Raw genomic sequence first — 15,993 nt, 5'->3', positions numbered from 1 at the left:
TGTATAAAAACAAATCACTGGTTACACTTTACATATGTACCAAAACCTCTACTAGCAAAATAAGTAACATCTTGTGGAGTGTATCGGCCATAATTCATTAACACTAACATCAACAGTCGTCATTCACAATATTAAAATAATAAAAAAAAAAAATTACAGTGACTGTACCAAACGATATCCCATCACGTATTAAAAAAAAGGACATACACCTCTTCCCCCCCCAAAAAAAAAGCTTCCCACCAGGTATTTTATAAAATCATTCATTGAAAGTGAAATAATGTAATAATGGAACATAAAACGGGAAAGATGATAAAACTAGCATACAGCGAAATCTTTTCATTTTCCACTTGGATTTGGCCACCTCATACGAAATGAAAAACTCATAAATGGCCTTCAGGTTGCTGTGGGGCAGTCCGATTTTCAGGAAGCGCTGTCCACCGAAGAGGAAAAATATCTTCTTGTCTGCTTGAGTACTTACTCATGAGTAAGGACTGTCAGTATTATTATCATTTCAGGAAAGGGGCGACTATCATCTCGATACTATCAGTAACGGTGATGACTGTTGTACGCAGTAGCCCTTAACATCGCACTTTCAGAGTGTGTGTGTGTGTGTGTGTGTGTGTGTGTGTGTGTGTGTGTGTGTGTGTGTGTGAGAGAGAGAGAGAGAGAGAGAGAGGGTGAAATGAGTATTCATCAATATCAATTCATTCCACGAGACAAAAATACAATACAGAAAAATACGCAATTACTAAATACGCAGTTCACTGACAAGCCCACAGGAAAGGCAGGAATAGAGTGAAAATGACAAGGAAAGTGCAATGGAACAGAAGAGAAGTGGGAGCTGGGGAACAGGAGGAGAAGAGACAGTCCACTTCCGGCTCTCACTTCTGCCCTTTAAAAACCTTCCCCAGAGTCTCTCTCTCTCTCTCTGATATTACCAAGTTCTTCTTTAAATGTAAACACAGACAGGAGGAGGAGGAGGAGGAGGAGGAGGAGGAAGCGAGGTATTATTAGCATACAAGGTTAGGTAACGTATACAGGTAAAGTAAAGCTCCCCACAATCAAATCCCGTTACCGACTTCCCAAACAATTTCCTACCCACCTTACTTTACATCTCATGAGGTTAAGTAATAACGATTGTAAGGTAAGGCTTGAGGCTAACTGTAAAAGTAATGACGCGCAAATTCAATATTAATTTCCAGAGGCAATGAAACTTATAGCTTCTTACAATACGACGCAACTGACTGATTATGGGGAATTTTGACCAAACTTCTGAGGAGGTAAAACCCTGACTTCTACAGAAACTGGCTTCAGGAGAAACAAAATACTTCAAGAAACATTGTTTGCACCTAAAAATGAGTTAACAAAGAAGCTTTGGGAATGGCTTTAATTTCTCATCTCTCTACAACAACCGGTATTCCAGCAACATGAATCTTCTTATAAAAAAACACTGACATGGTTAATTGAAACTCTGGCGTCTTGATCCTCTATGGTTCAGACCATAATTATCATTATAACCACAAACACAAAAACATAAAAGAGCAACGCAGATACAAAATTGAGAAAAAATAATTAACGTCTCGATACCTTTGCTTGATCAGCATGTTTTCGACGAATTCCCATCAACGTACCTGCAAGAGAAAATAATGATATAAGTCTCACGCTCAAGTAACGAAATACGGTCTGGTGTGTTCATTATACACTGAATCTATACCACGAATAATAGTCACGTTTAGCAATTCACGCTTCTGAATCGAACTTAAGAACCATTACATAAAGAATGTCCATCTCTACCTCCTCTTTTACTGCCAGAAGGGCAAGGCCCTACTGTATTCTTCTGGGGACATGACGGCAACGTCCAGATGAATGCCTTACAGGATATGAGCTGGGCATGTGGTCACGTTATATTGAAATGATTCTGTTAAGAGGCATACAATAAGGCGACCCCCCTTACTGGGGAAGCCCGTCAACAGGGTTAGGTTAGGTTGGTTGGTACGAAAGGTAGTCGACCCCGAATACGGCACCCCAGTCATATCAAGTTTAATTTTAATCGTGGTGTAAACGTTAACGATAAATCCCAAAAGTACATTAATTCGTTAAGCAAGCCTTCACATAACGGAAAGCCCATAAATGAAAAAAGAACAGTGGCACAGACTAGAAAAGTACAATAAAACACAAATAAACTTCAATATCCAATTCAAGACGAAAGAATACCACTGGAGCGTAAATATCAATGGGACCCTCTTCTTACCGTTATCAGTTGATTTTCTTTCCCATGTGATTCTAAAATGACCTCATGTTACTATTCCATGCCAGACGGAAGGGAACAGAGCAAAGTTACAGAATACGTCGCCCTTTCCAGGTTTGTTCTCCCTCAAATGGTGCCGACTCGGAGTTCGCAGGAACTGCTTGACAGGAAGAGACTTTACTTTTATGATAAAGGAAAATGCATAACAACGACATCACGTCAAAATCTTAATTGATGTATGTAAGTCCAAGAACGTCCAAGAATGTGAAAATGGCCTATGTATGAGACAAATAGGAGACCGAACAAGGGCTTGATCTACAAAAGAGTCAAACTCCGGCAAGAGTTTCCTTAGAAGTGAAAAAGTCTTACGACGCAGCACCAAGGTATGTACATTTGCCAACGGCTAACGCAGTCTTTAAAAAGGAGACAAATAACGGTCGAATGATTGGGAATAATTCGAAAACTTCAACACCAAACACTATCAGCCGAAGCAAAAACTACTAAATACTACCATCAATTTTGGCAATGCAATGTTGCAGTAAATTACATTATCAACAATACACATATAAAATATCTAAAAACTGAGAGAGAGAGAGAGAGAGAGAGAGAGAGAGAGAGAGAGAGAGAGAGAGAGAGAGAGAGAGAGAGAGAGAGAGGTGAAATACAATTACCAAACAGTGAAAAACAAATCGGGGAGGAAATACAAAAAACCATCAGAACGTAAGAAGCAAGGACCTTCAGAAGGAGCGAAAAAGAAGAATGATGAGTATAGCGGAGGGGGAGCAGGAGGATAAAAGGGGGAAGAGAACCGGGGTGTGAGGAAGAAGACTAAACATAACCGGGTGACCTCCAAGAAGCGTGTATAAAGAGTTATCAAAACATCCGGCTGTGCATCGAAATAACCCATTACAAAAAATATATATACATATGAAAAAAATCGTGTTTTCGCTGGTGTTCCGTCCTTGTGCAATCCACCGTCATTGTATCGCCTTCCAAATGCTCCGACCTACATACTCTACAGCGCATTTGCAAAATGCTCTCGCAGTATGTAAACATTGCCATCCCTCCCCCCCTTTCGACCTGACCCGTCTTCATGATGTTCGCGGACACAATGTTCTCGTTATGTGCGGAGAGAATGTCGACGGTTGCATCACTGCTGGAATCAAAAGAGAACAAGACAACTAGGTGGTGTTTGTCTTATCGCACTGCGGATTTATCATCGACGTAAATCCCGAGATTATGTGCAACCACTCGGGGAGACAAACTGCAAAACACTTTCTGAACCCGTTAAATAAGCACGAGCAAAAAGCTCAGTCAAAACAAAACAGATCGAACTAGAACTGCCTTGACAGGAACGTACTCTCTCAATACTGAAGACCACGACTCGTTACTGCTCTTTATTTTTGTGCACTTGTTTACATGTTTATTAGGTGTTCCATAACACCCCTATTCCGGTGCTCTAAGTTATTCTCCAGCGGAAATGACTATCATGTTGATCTTATGCAATTTTTATTCATATCTGAGGACACAGTCATATCAGTTTCTAACTACAGACTTTGTACTGGCAATCATTCTGCTGAGCTGAAGTACATTCTCTTCTCAACAGTACAGGTGGAACTCGAAAGGCCACCTCCACTTGAACTTTACTGCGATATTCCAAAATATTCAATTTTGTTCACTTAACAGTTCCTCCTTTGCTTAATGGAAAAGGCCACCATTCTGGCCGTGTGTTTGACAGTAAGCAGAGTACTTGAAAACTCAATAGCAGAGTATTTCAAAACCAAGTATGCCTCATTCCTGTTTTCCTGAAGCTACACTGGCCGTTTTGGCCTTTCGGTCCCGTGAAATTAAGATTCTTTAAAGAAGAATTAATGTTACTCCATTAAGCAAATGCTGGGTTTGTTCTAGCCCCACCAGTTACCAGCCATTTCTTCAACTCCAAAAATTATCAAGAGTTTCTGAACATCTGATGACAAATGAATGAATGCCTATAATGGTTTTCATAAGGGCCTGGCCACTTGCATTGGTCTTCTTTCGAACTCCAGTGTCGTACATTGTCATGAAGTTTGTGTGGTTGTTTTGCCTTATGGACATAGTCTGTCGATCATTCTCAAGTGTTATTATCAAATTTTTAGCTTGCAGATTGCAAACAGCAGTTGTTGGTGGGCATTACTGTGGCCTTGAAAAAAGCCTGTTTCTCCTGCAGATGAAGTAACTTTGCATCAATCCCATCTCCTAATTGCAGACCTGTGGTTGCTGAATCTCTTGACCGGGATTTGGCCAAAATTAGTGCAAGGTGCATATTATACGAGAAAAAGTTAAACCATAACAAAGCCCAAAGTAAGTTTGTATAGGCATAGTATACTGGGTTACCTTCCATTCCCCCCTCCCCACCAATCAGATCTTTACTTTGACAGGATTTCTTTAACTATATGAAACTCATCTAAAATTCTAGGTGTCATTCTTGATAAATTTACTATAGAGAAACATATCTAGTCTATCTCTTCTTCATATCTTAAATTATAGTAGAAAAATTGATTTCTATTAAATTTCTCATCCACGATAATCTTCTGGTTACCTCTGCATTCACATCTTAACACACAGTGCCATAAGGTAAGAGATAATCACTTAATTCTACGTCTGGCCTTTTCTTAACTGAGGTTCAAGACCGCGCATTTGGAAGTTCTAACTCACCGGGGTTTTTCTTGAGCAGGCTGACATGGGTCTCACCTCATAGTGGAGTTCCTCGTTGGACGAGACGGTAGAGTTCTCGGATAGCACTCTGCTAGGCCCGAGTTCGAGTCTCCGGCCGGCCAATGAGGAATTGGAGGAAATTGTTTCTGGTGATAGAAATTCATTTCTCGGTATAATGTGGTTCGGATTCCACAATACGCTGCAGGTCCCGTTGCTAGGTAACCAATTGGTTCTTAGCCACGTAAAATAAGTCTAATCCTTCGGGCCAGCCCTCTCTAGGAGAGCTGTTAATCAGCTCAGTGGTCTGGTTAAACTAAGGTATATTTAAACCTCATAGTGGACGGAATATAGAATTTTGGCCAAAGGCCAAGCGCTGGGACATATGAGGTCTCTCAACGCTGAAAGGGAAACTGAGAGTAGAAAGGCTTGAAAGGTGTAATAGGAGGAGAGCCTCGCGGCTGCACTTCGAAACAACTGTTATGAGAGAGTGGAAAGTTAAGATGGAAGAAACAGAATATGAACGGAGGTAGAGTAAAAGGAATCAAAGGGGTTGCAGCTAGGGGCCGAAGGGACGCTGCAAAGAACCTTAAATAATGCCTACAGTACACCGCATGAGGTGCACTGGCGGCACTACCCCTCTATGGGGCTCGCTTCATAGCGTAATTGCTATTTACTTTATTTGCCACATTTTTTTTATTTATATTTGTTACTTCCCTCCTTATAATTAATCTTTACTTCCAAATACCTTTCTCTGTACTTGATGCCTTCCCTATACGCACTGCTCATTTTCCTTGCATTGCCAACCTCCCTCCCGCTCCTTTGCCCCATACAGTATGGCTATTTCCGTTCATTTTTTTTTCCTTATTTCCATATCTCGTCTTTTTCTAGCCACCGCCATTTCCGCTCTATTTTTAACTGAACTGCCCGATTCTCTTTCTTTTTTTTTTAAATTAAGCATTTCCCTTTTCTTTTTCACATCATTGCCTACTTCAATTTTTTCCTCGCAATGCTCATTTCCTTTCATTTTCCCCCCTGCACTACCAAATTCCCTTCCTAGCCTGCGCTTTACATTTCCCGTTTTCCTGCAATGCCCATTTTTCCTGAGTTGCCAACATTCATTATTTTTCTTCCTAAACTGCCAATACCTTTTCCATAAAATGTCCAATTCAAGTGAATATTTCATTACTTTTCCCATACATTCCCAAACTCTCTTCTATATTACCCACTGGCCTTTTTTCGTGTAATCCTCACATCTCTAATTCATCACGCAGTGATCACCTCTTTTTTTTCCTGCATTGCTCATCTCTTTTTCTGCATCGTCCTCTTCCCTTCCTCTTTTGCTGCATTGACCATTTCCCTCTTTTTTCACCCTCATACCTGGGACTGATAAGGACACAGGGTTTGCCTGTCCCTTCTACCTTCTCATAAAAAAAGAACTCTTCTTTTGTGCTACCAGGGTGAGAGAGAGAGAGAGAGAGAGAGAGAGAGAGAGAGAGAGAGAGAGAGAGAGAGAGAGAAGTTGTCCATTAATAATTAATTTTCCTGTACTCTATCCACATAAAAACATAATTTATATATGTATATGAATATGTATGTATTTGTATACATATATACATACATACGTACGCTTAGTAAGTCTCTGACAGGATATCACTTTGTCAGGTACTGTATGCTTACAGCAACATAATAAACCTCGGCATGCTTGCAGCCAAATCTCCTAATACCACCAACTTTTGAGCAGCGACAGAATCAGTCATGGAAGGGCTACAGTTAGGCTTAGACTTACAAAATAACGCTTCGAGTATCCACACTCCTCTTTTGTATAGAGAGAGAGAGAGAGAGAGAGAGAGAGAGAGAGAGAGAGAGAGAGAGAGAGAGAGAGAGAGAGAGAGTGAGAGAGAGAGAGAGAGACCATCTGCCTATTCACGAGACAAAAGCACTGCATCTGCATGATGTTAAACTTACGGGTAACGATATAGGGAAAGGGGCCAAGGGATACTCATCCCTCTGCTCTCCACCGCGACTGAACGCTACCCAAGATGCTGATGCCCCTCTCAAACCCCACCGAAAAAATAGCCAGCAGTGCAATCAAAGTCGAGGGCAAGGGGATGGCGGCATGCTAAAGGAATAGAAATTCGGTAGTCTGTGACTTATTCTCGATGCTTAGAAGAGTACAGGGGCATATTATGTACGAAAACATATACGGCATATATAAATTACTAATATACAGTACAGATGACCCGTATTAATAGTGTACCATACATCCATAAGTGTAAACGCATACAGTCAGGTTAATGGTCACAAGCGAAAGATAAAATCCATCTTTCAAAAAGACAGAAAACCAACCAAAGATTTTCGCACAAAACTACTACAGAAGTGTTTACACAGGAATGTTCAAACACGGCCACAAACAATGGAAATCTTCACGCCTGTTTTATCACGAGATGCCACGAGAATACCGATTTCCCCAAAACTTCCTTTCGTCTCGCGCACAGAACCCGTAACAAAAATTATATAACAAAAAATGCCCTCCTCTGCACTTGACCCAGACTACTTCTTCACCTCAATTTCTAGATCTAAATGCTTCCCAGTGAAAATGGTTGAGGCCTATTTCCTAAACTGAACAATAAGCAAGACAACTGAATTGTTAGCATTACTTCTTAGATGGCGGGCCAGATGGGCTTGATCTTAGAAATAATCATCACAAGTTTCGTGTATCTGAACTTTAACAAACTCAATCACTGATGACATTGATATTATTGAAATATATGACAAATTTACTGTACGGACTTTCTTTCTAAGATTCTACATTCGGTGTTCGTCGTATTAGGAGAGTCACATAAAACACGTTCCATTTTTATGTTGACTTGCTCTCTTCACACGAGCGAAGTAGGTCGTATGGGTATTCATCAAATTCCACGGGGCAGATTGGTGCGACCCAAGCGATGAGGGGCAAAATGACTTCAGTTTGGCGTTCTCTTTTAACTTGAAAATCCCACCATCCTTCAGCGCACTTACTGAATTTGTTACTGTTGGACTGGCTATTAAGTATAATCTTCCTTCTATTAGGGCATCATGGTTTCACTGATGTTAGACTATCAGTCACGGGGACAATTATCTTTTTTTATATATCGATACAAGAGATGAATCTTTCCTTGCCTTGTCAGCATCATCATTTCCTTAGGTAACTACATGAGCTGGAACGTAGCAGCAAGGAGTTGATGGTTTAAATTTCCCATGCAAAGAAGATTTTCCAGTGATTAGCGCATTCCGAAGTAGATCACTGCTGGTGCAACCACTTTTCATGTCTCTTCCTCAACATCAGGACTGCCGATTGATGTATTCCAGCTTTTGAACAAATGAAACTATCTTCGCATTAAAAAATGCTCTTTATGATAATCACAAGATTTATTTTACAACGCATAAAGGACTGCTACTATGCAATTAGCAAACCGGCTACTTCATGTCAATGAGAGACTGGTGCCAGCTGGCGATTGATGATGTCTTAATAACATGTGCCTCAATATGAGTATGATTAGCGGCGAGACAATATCAGCGCTCGCTCGTTAATTACCTATTGCGACCATCATTTTATAAGGATTCGTGACAACTGTTTGTTATCTCACATCCATTATGGACTTGGGTTGACGGAAATGATTGGTACCTACGCTTACCGTAATATTGCCACCGTAATAGGAATAAAGTATTACTTATCTATAGAAATCACAAGAACTACATTTACTGACGCATGCAAAAACCTTTTTGCTACTGAAAATTTACACAAAAATCATTTTTTTATAACAAGGCAAGAAGCGCTATTAAAAAAAAAAAATAACAATTTCCAACAACTATGTATAACAGGAAAAAGTCAAATAAAAAATGCGACGAAGTTTCTCGGTGCAATCGAGTTTTCTGTACAGCGTATAATGCTGTATGAAACTCTCAGCCATGGCCCATGAAACTTTTAGCCACGGCCCGGTGGTGGCCTGTGTTGTTGGCACCTATAGCGGTGCCAGACGCACGATTATAGCTAACTTTAACCTTAAACAAAATAAAAACTACTGAGGCTAGAGGGCTGCAATTTGGTATGTTGATGACTGGAGGGTGGACGATCAACATACCAATTTGCAGCCCTCTAGCCTCAGTAGTTTTCAAGATCTGAGGGCGGACAGAAAAAGTGCGGATGGACAGACAAATAGCCATCTCAATAGTTTTCTTTTACACTAAACTAAAAAGACAACTAATGTTTTATTAATAGCGTAACAAATGTAAAATGTAATCGACTATTATTAATACCCTGACGTAAGTTTAAAAGACCAATGAAACCACATTAGTTTTTTAATCATCTCCCCAAGTACAAGAGAGAAGTAGCGAAACTGCAGACTCTATCAACAAAACAATGTGACATTTGCCTAAGCTGAGTATACACGTACCTACGAGTATTAATGACTGTATGTTTCGACACAAGACTGAGTACAAGCTGTGTGTAAATACACACAAAATAAAGATACAGTTTATACTAGTGTATATATTTACGTATATATATTTTATATATATATATATATATATATATATATATATATATATATATATATATATATATATATATATATATAATTAAAGGCACTTTCTCTATAAAGCTGACACATTAACCCTACCTCGCACATAGTTCCGTCTGGCACGGAAAAGCATCAAAGGCGGCCGAACCGAACCTCTTTTAACGTGCCTGATAAAGACACAGGGAAGCCGACACGATTAACAGTAACGAAAACATTTGAGTACTTGAGACTTCGTTATGCTCATTCATCTACTGGGAGTCAGTAGGAAATATCAAAATGTTCAATACTGACGGCTGAAAACAGGAATCTTCAAAAACTGTAGCCTACGCTAGCACGTGAACTCACGAACTCATTGCTCCGTACACACAAACAAACACACACACACACACACACATACATATATATATATATATATATATATATATATATATATATATATATATATATATATATATTATATATATGAAATTTAAAGTACTACGTACTTCTCATAAATGTGAGGTAAAATCCACAATGAGATTCCAGTTACAAAACATAGTATATTAAATATATATATATATATATATATATATATATATATATATATATATATATATATATATATATATATATATATATATATATGTGTGTGTGTGTAGGTATGTATGTATGTATGTAGGTGTATGTATGTATGTATGTATGTATGTATGTATGTATGTACAAAGGTTATAGCTTCCGTCCAACTGCTGTGGACTTGATCACTAAAATGGAGTATAATAGACAACTCATGACAGGAAAATCATACATACAAACAAACATTACAGAAAGTAAAACTGATAGTTAGGTTGTTGGGCTCTTAGTCAGTTCTCAAATTCTTCGAGACCTTCTCAGCGGAAGAGACCTGGAGTCTTCCGCGAAAGAGCCAACGAGGTGATATTTGTTCTAACTAGGACTTTTATTTGATTGATTGATTGACTTACAAACTTTAGGCACGCATGCCAAGCACTGGGGCAACTAAGGCCATTCAACGCTGAAACGGAAATTGACAGTAAAAGTTTGAAAGGTGTAACAGGATGAAAACCTCGCAGTTGCACTAAGAATCAGTTGTTAGGAGAGGGTGGACAGTAAGGTGGAAGAAAGAGAATATGAACGGAGGTACAATAACAGGAATGACAGCAAATGCAGCTAGGGGCCGAAGGGACGCTGCAAAGACGCTCAAGTAACGCCTACATTGCACCGCATGAGGCACACTGACGGACTTTTATTTGGGAAAGAATTTAAATGACCAGATATATTTCTAAAATTACGAATGTCGGCACATTTACAAATTTCTTTCTTATAATACTGTTTTCAACAATGCCCAAATTTCCATCAAAGCTATTACTTGACGTAATGAGGGTTCCTTCGATGCATCTTCTGGTGGTCCTGTCAAAACATTTATACACAACTTTACCATTTTAAAAATTTATTCTATGGGCCCTTTCCCAAGAGTCATAGAGCTATAAATATTCCCCAATTTACATGCTGAAATATGTTCACTTGTACGTTTACCAAACGAACGACAACTTTCACCGATATAGCAAGAATCACAACCCAAGTAACCAATAGCATAAATAACAATGTCTTCGGACAATTTTACCTAACACACACACCATATACTGATATATATATATATATATATATATATATATATATATATATATATATATATATTATATATATATATATATATATATATATATATATATATATATATATATATATATATATATATATATATATATATGTGTGTGTGTATATATATAGATATATATATATATATATATATATGAAATTTTATCACACCGTGATTTATATACAATCATGAAACTACAAATGTCGTTTAATATCAATTCACGAAGGGGAATTTATAAGTGATTATGGAATATCCCTGATCGGGAATTATCACCGAAGGGGAATTTATACAAGTGACAATATAGATCGGTACTATCGGGTCTCGATCCCTCGATACAGCTAATATATTCCAACGACTCCATGATTATATATATATAGTATATGTACACACATACATACATATATATATATATATATATATATATATATATATATATATATATATATATATATATATATATATATATATATATATATATATATATATATATATCATATACACACAAAATACGTCATTATCAGCCATCTTTACACAAGATCTCACATTACAAGTTTACCAATGGTTATCTAACACTGGTAGTTACTCAGCAAATCTAACGTTGGATTTCATTCTCTCGGCCCACTGACCACCATAAGACAAATGCTATGGAAAACAACCTTACCACTTGAGTACGAGTTTCAACTTTTCCTTCAGAGCTGTTTCGCATTCGACGCATTTTCTTTTGAGTTTCATATAATAACCGTTTTATTGTGGAACCTTGCGAGGCTCCCGCGTACGATTCCAAATATGAGGAATGACATTCATTCATAATTTTGTTCATTAGAAAAATAGTGGAATTCTCTGCTGCCCATTTATATTATACAGGAAATCCATCAACGACTTAATCTTCTAACGAGCTATCCAAGGCCTTATTTATTCCTAAATGACAATAATCGTGGCCTCTTTAAATAATTCTTTTGTTCAGTCTACTAAACAACTCTCAGGAATTTCTTTTACAGGAAAAAAGTATTTACTGTTAATTTTAAAATTATTTACATTCTCGATTATTATAAAAAAAAAGGTTTTGCAGCATGATGAATCTGTCTTTTTTATATATATATCTAAGTATCATACTATTTCAGATTCGATAAAATATGCTCTACGTGCTTTCAAAACCCCAACACAATATTTTACAAGTGATACTGAGAAATTGATATACCGTTATAAATAACTACGCACTTCTGACTCAATATCAGTTTTCGTTCTGGTTTGCCAGACATGGCATCATCATTAGCCCAATATTTACAAATCATATAAAGTACAAGGAAACGGATATGGGTAGCAATCATATCAACGGTAAAAATAACATCCAATTCTCTACGGTTGTGCATCCATGAGACGTTTCCTCCCCCACAGTTTTCTTGGCCCATTTTTCACATAATGTACTCGGTATCAGCTTCCGTTCTCGTTCTCACAGTATCTATTGCTTCATCCTGATTTAGTCATACCATTCTCTCTCTCTCTCTCTCTCTCTCTCTCTCTCTCTCTCTCTCTGATAATTGTAAATTCTTCTCTCTCTCTCTTCCTCCTCCTCCTCCTCCTCCTCCTCCTCACTGTCTCCTTATTCCCCTCTCCCAATATCCTTCTATCAACGTCTTCTCCTCCTCCTCCTATTCCTCTTAGCTGTGCCCCATACCAGTCTACGAGTCACTTCCGCTCCCCAATGCGCCTTTTATGATATTGTGGGGGTAATCTTTAGCTCTCCCCGCCCCCCAAACCCCACGTCCCTCAACCGCTTTCTGCTTCCTGCCTTTTCCCTCGCCATTCGTTCCCTCGCGGTCGTCAAAGATCTTTCTTTTTCTTTTTATTTTAATTCGCTAAGAAATCTCCCTTGTATCCTCCAATCAATCGTGAAATGTTAGGCAGCCCCTTTAGAATAAACAGTAATGGTATTTCTATTGAAGAGGGGGGGGGGAGGAAAAGGAGGATTATATGGTACAAATTTGCAGGGCTAACTATCCCCACCATCTTTTCCAATGCCATCAGAGGTGAACCTATTAAAAGGTTTTGGGGTGTTCTGCGAAACTCTCCTAATGAACTGCGCTCTAGGTAACTGGGTTAAATTTTAACTTCTGGGTATATCAACTTGACCTAAATTTCAATGAAAAAGTGTGTCTGCAAAATGGCCAAAATTTATATAACCAAGTGTGTAAATGTGAAGACGTTAAAGTAATGATCGGCAGGGTAACGACGGAGCTGAAACGAATCTAAACGGAAGCAAGAAGTGAGTGAATGCTCGACGGAGAGCCTCTGATTCAATTGCATCACGAAGAAAGGAGTGAGGAAAGGTCTTTCCCGTTTTGTAGCAAGAAAACAAGTCCCCAGTAAATATGAGGAAGTTGAAATTAACATAAGTAAAAGCGACACCTAATAAGCACAACCAACTCGAGAGGCAAACTCATCCAAACCCATGATGTAATCCTTCCGTGACACGCTGCCTCAAGTGCAAAATGCTGACAGGCCTCGTGGTTCACTTTCTAAAGGCTCAAACATGTACAAAATGCCGATAGACACCAGTGCTTCAGTTTTTAAACAAGCTCAAACTTGTGCAAAATACAGAAAACTCGAATTCTTCAATTTCCAAAACCTCAGGCTTGAACAAAATGCAGAGAGACCACGGCAGCTTAGTTTCCAAAAATTCATACTTACATAAAATGCTGGCAGACCAGAGTGGTTCGATTCTTAAAAGGTAAAATTTGATAAAAATGCTGACAGACCAGAGTGGTTCGATTCTTAAAAGGTCAAATTTGATAAAAATGCTGACAGACCAAAGTCGTTCAATTCCCAAAGGATCAAACTTGTACAAAATGCTGACGGACAAATGTTGTTAAATTTCCAACAGCTCAGACATGTACACATAATAAGACCTGAGTGGTTCAATTCCAAGAAGCACAAAGATTTACAAAATGCTAAAGGGTATAAGTGCTTCAACATCAAAACCTCAAAAAGTGCAAAACCCTCGTAAACCTGAGTTTCTCAATTTGCAAAAGCCCAAACTTGTACAACTCATGACAGAACACAGTGCCTCATTATCCAACCGCTCAAACAAGTACGAAGATCCAGAAAAAGCCAAGTTCTACGATTTCAAAAAGCTCAAAGACACAATTGCTCAAGTTTTAAAACCCAAAGCATCTGCAAAAATGCTAAATTATCTGAATGCTTCAGTTGTCAAAAGCTCAAACTTGTACAAAATTTGTTAAACCAAGGTATTGCAATTCCTAAATGCTCGAACATGGACAAAATGCTGACAGACCCGAGTGGTTCAATTTCCAAAAGTATAAACATGTACATAATAAAAAATGCCGATAGGCCAGAGCTGGTTGTTTCTAAACGCCATAACATGAACAAAATACTTACAAGACAAGAGTGGTTCAACTTAAAGAAAACTCCAGCATGAGAACAAGCTAGAAGAAGAGTGGCATTCAATTTCCAAGAGCTAAAAAATTACTGGTAATTTTTTAACAATAGTAATGATAAACGGTTTTTAAAAGTATCAATATTATAGGCAGTACTTGGAAAACCAGAAGGGCCTGAATACTGAAAGCAGCCCAGTACAAAAAAAGATAGAGAAGTACAGAAACAACTATAAAAAGAACTAAGAAAAGAAAAAATATAAAATAAAATATCAAAAGATAAGCAAGTGATCCTACTCTAGAGAGAAAAAATTCGCCAAGTTTAAAAGTCCCAACGGATCAACTACATGATACGGAAAATCATTCAATAATTTGGTCACAGTTGGAATACAAATTCTCGAAAAGGCAAAACGGTTAGAATTAACTACATATCCAGTATTACGTGATGGGTATATAAAGTATACACAACGAACTAATCGGACGATGACGCCAGAGATTAATACTAAGGTCTCGGATACGAGATTTCAGAACTCAGTTTTTTTGTTCAAGGATTCAAGATGCAAATCACCTGCTAAAGATTAAACAAGGACACAGTATTCAAAATATATGGCAGAGTAAAAGAATAAAATCATTTCCTCAGGACAGACAGGTCATCAAAAATCTTGACATCTGCTTCAAACTTTCTGCATCAAAAGATATTTCCCAATTCAATCTCGGTCTTGTGACAATCTTTTGGTATACTAATTTAACAAAGCAGAATCTTGAGAAAAGATGTGTCACTACACTGATAAACAAGCAAAAAAAATGTTAGAAAAAATAGAAATAAAAGTTGTGTGAATTTGAAACCTATTCGTATACACATTACTAATATCATACTTCTAACATCACAATCTAGTTACTCTCCACATTTACAAAAAAAGATGACAACCCACTTCCATATATGCATAAAGAGAGAGAGAGAGAGAGAGAGAGAGAGAGAGAGAGAGAGAGAGAGAGAGAGAGAGAGAGAGAGAGAGAGGATTAACAGTATTCATGACCTCTGACCCATGCACAAAACTGGGTACTCTTGACCTCTGAACTCCCGGATGTAAATATCCTTGAGCTAAAAATCAGTCCTCGAGAAATTCACTTGTTGCAGTCAAGGAGATCGCCATATACAGTACAACTTATCCTACACAAATATATAATATATATAAATACATATATATATGTGTGTGTGTGTGTGTGTGTGTGCATATGAGCAGAGAAATGCGCATACTTTCACTGAAATGACGTCATAGGATAGCACGAACGCCTGGCCTAATCAAGGCGTTTCCTGGGGATGGTTGGAGGCTGTTAACGGCATCGCCAGATCAGTCGTTTCGTCACCCATCTGCTCAGTAATTTATGAATCTTAGTATTATCATATCTGCGAAAGTGATTACTCAATCTATTATTGTTTTCTGT

General features: G+C 38.2%; 1 long non-coding RNA gene across 1 annotated transcript in view; it reads right to left on the bottom strand.

Annotated features, from left to right (window-relative positions):
- Nucleotides 1-1,514: 1,514 nt before the first annotated feature.
- Nucleotides 1,515-15,993, bottom strand: part of LOC136854647 (uncharacterized) — a 188,672-nt gene continuing 174,193 nt past the window's right edge. Inside the window, exon 3 of the long non-coding RNA XR_010857753.1 lies at nucleotides 1,515-1,631. This is a non-coding gene — a long non-coding RNA (uncharacterized lncRNA). The remainder of the gene's footprint in view (nucleotides 1,632-15,993) is intronic.

The sequence above is a fragment of the Macrobrachium rosenbergii genome, chromosome 29 (genome assembly GCF_040412425.1).
Source record: "Macrobrachium rosenbergii isolate ZJJX-2024 chromosome 29, ASM4041242v1, whole genome shotgun sequence".
Classification (NCBI taxonomy): Eukaryota; Metazoa; Arthropoda; class Malacostraca; order Decapoda; family Palaemonidae; genus Macrobrachium; species Macrobrachium rosenbergii.
This window is presented reverse-complemented; position numbering and strand designations above follow the sequence as displayed.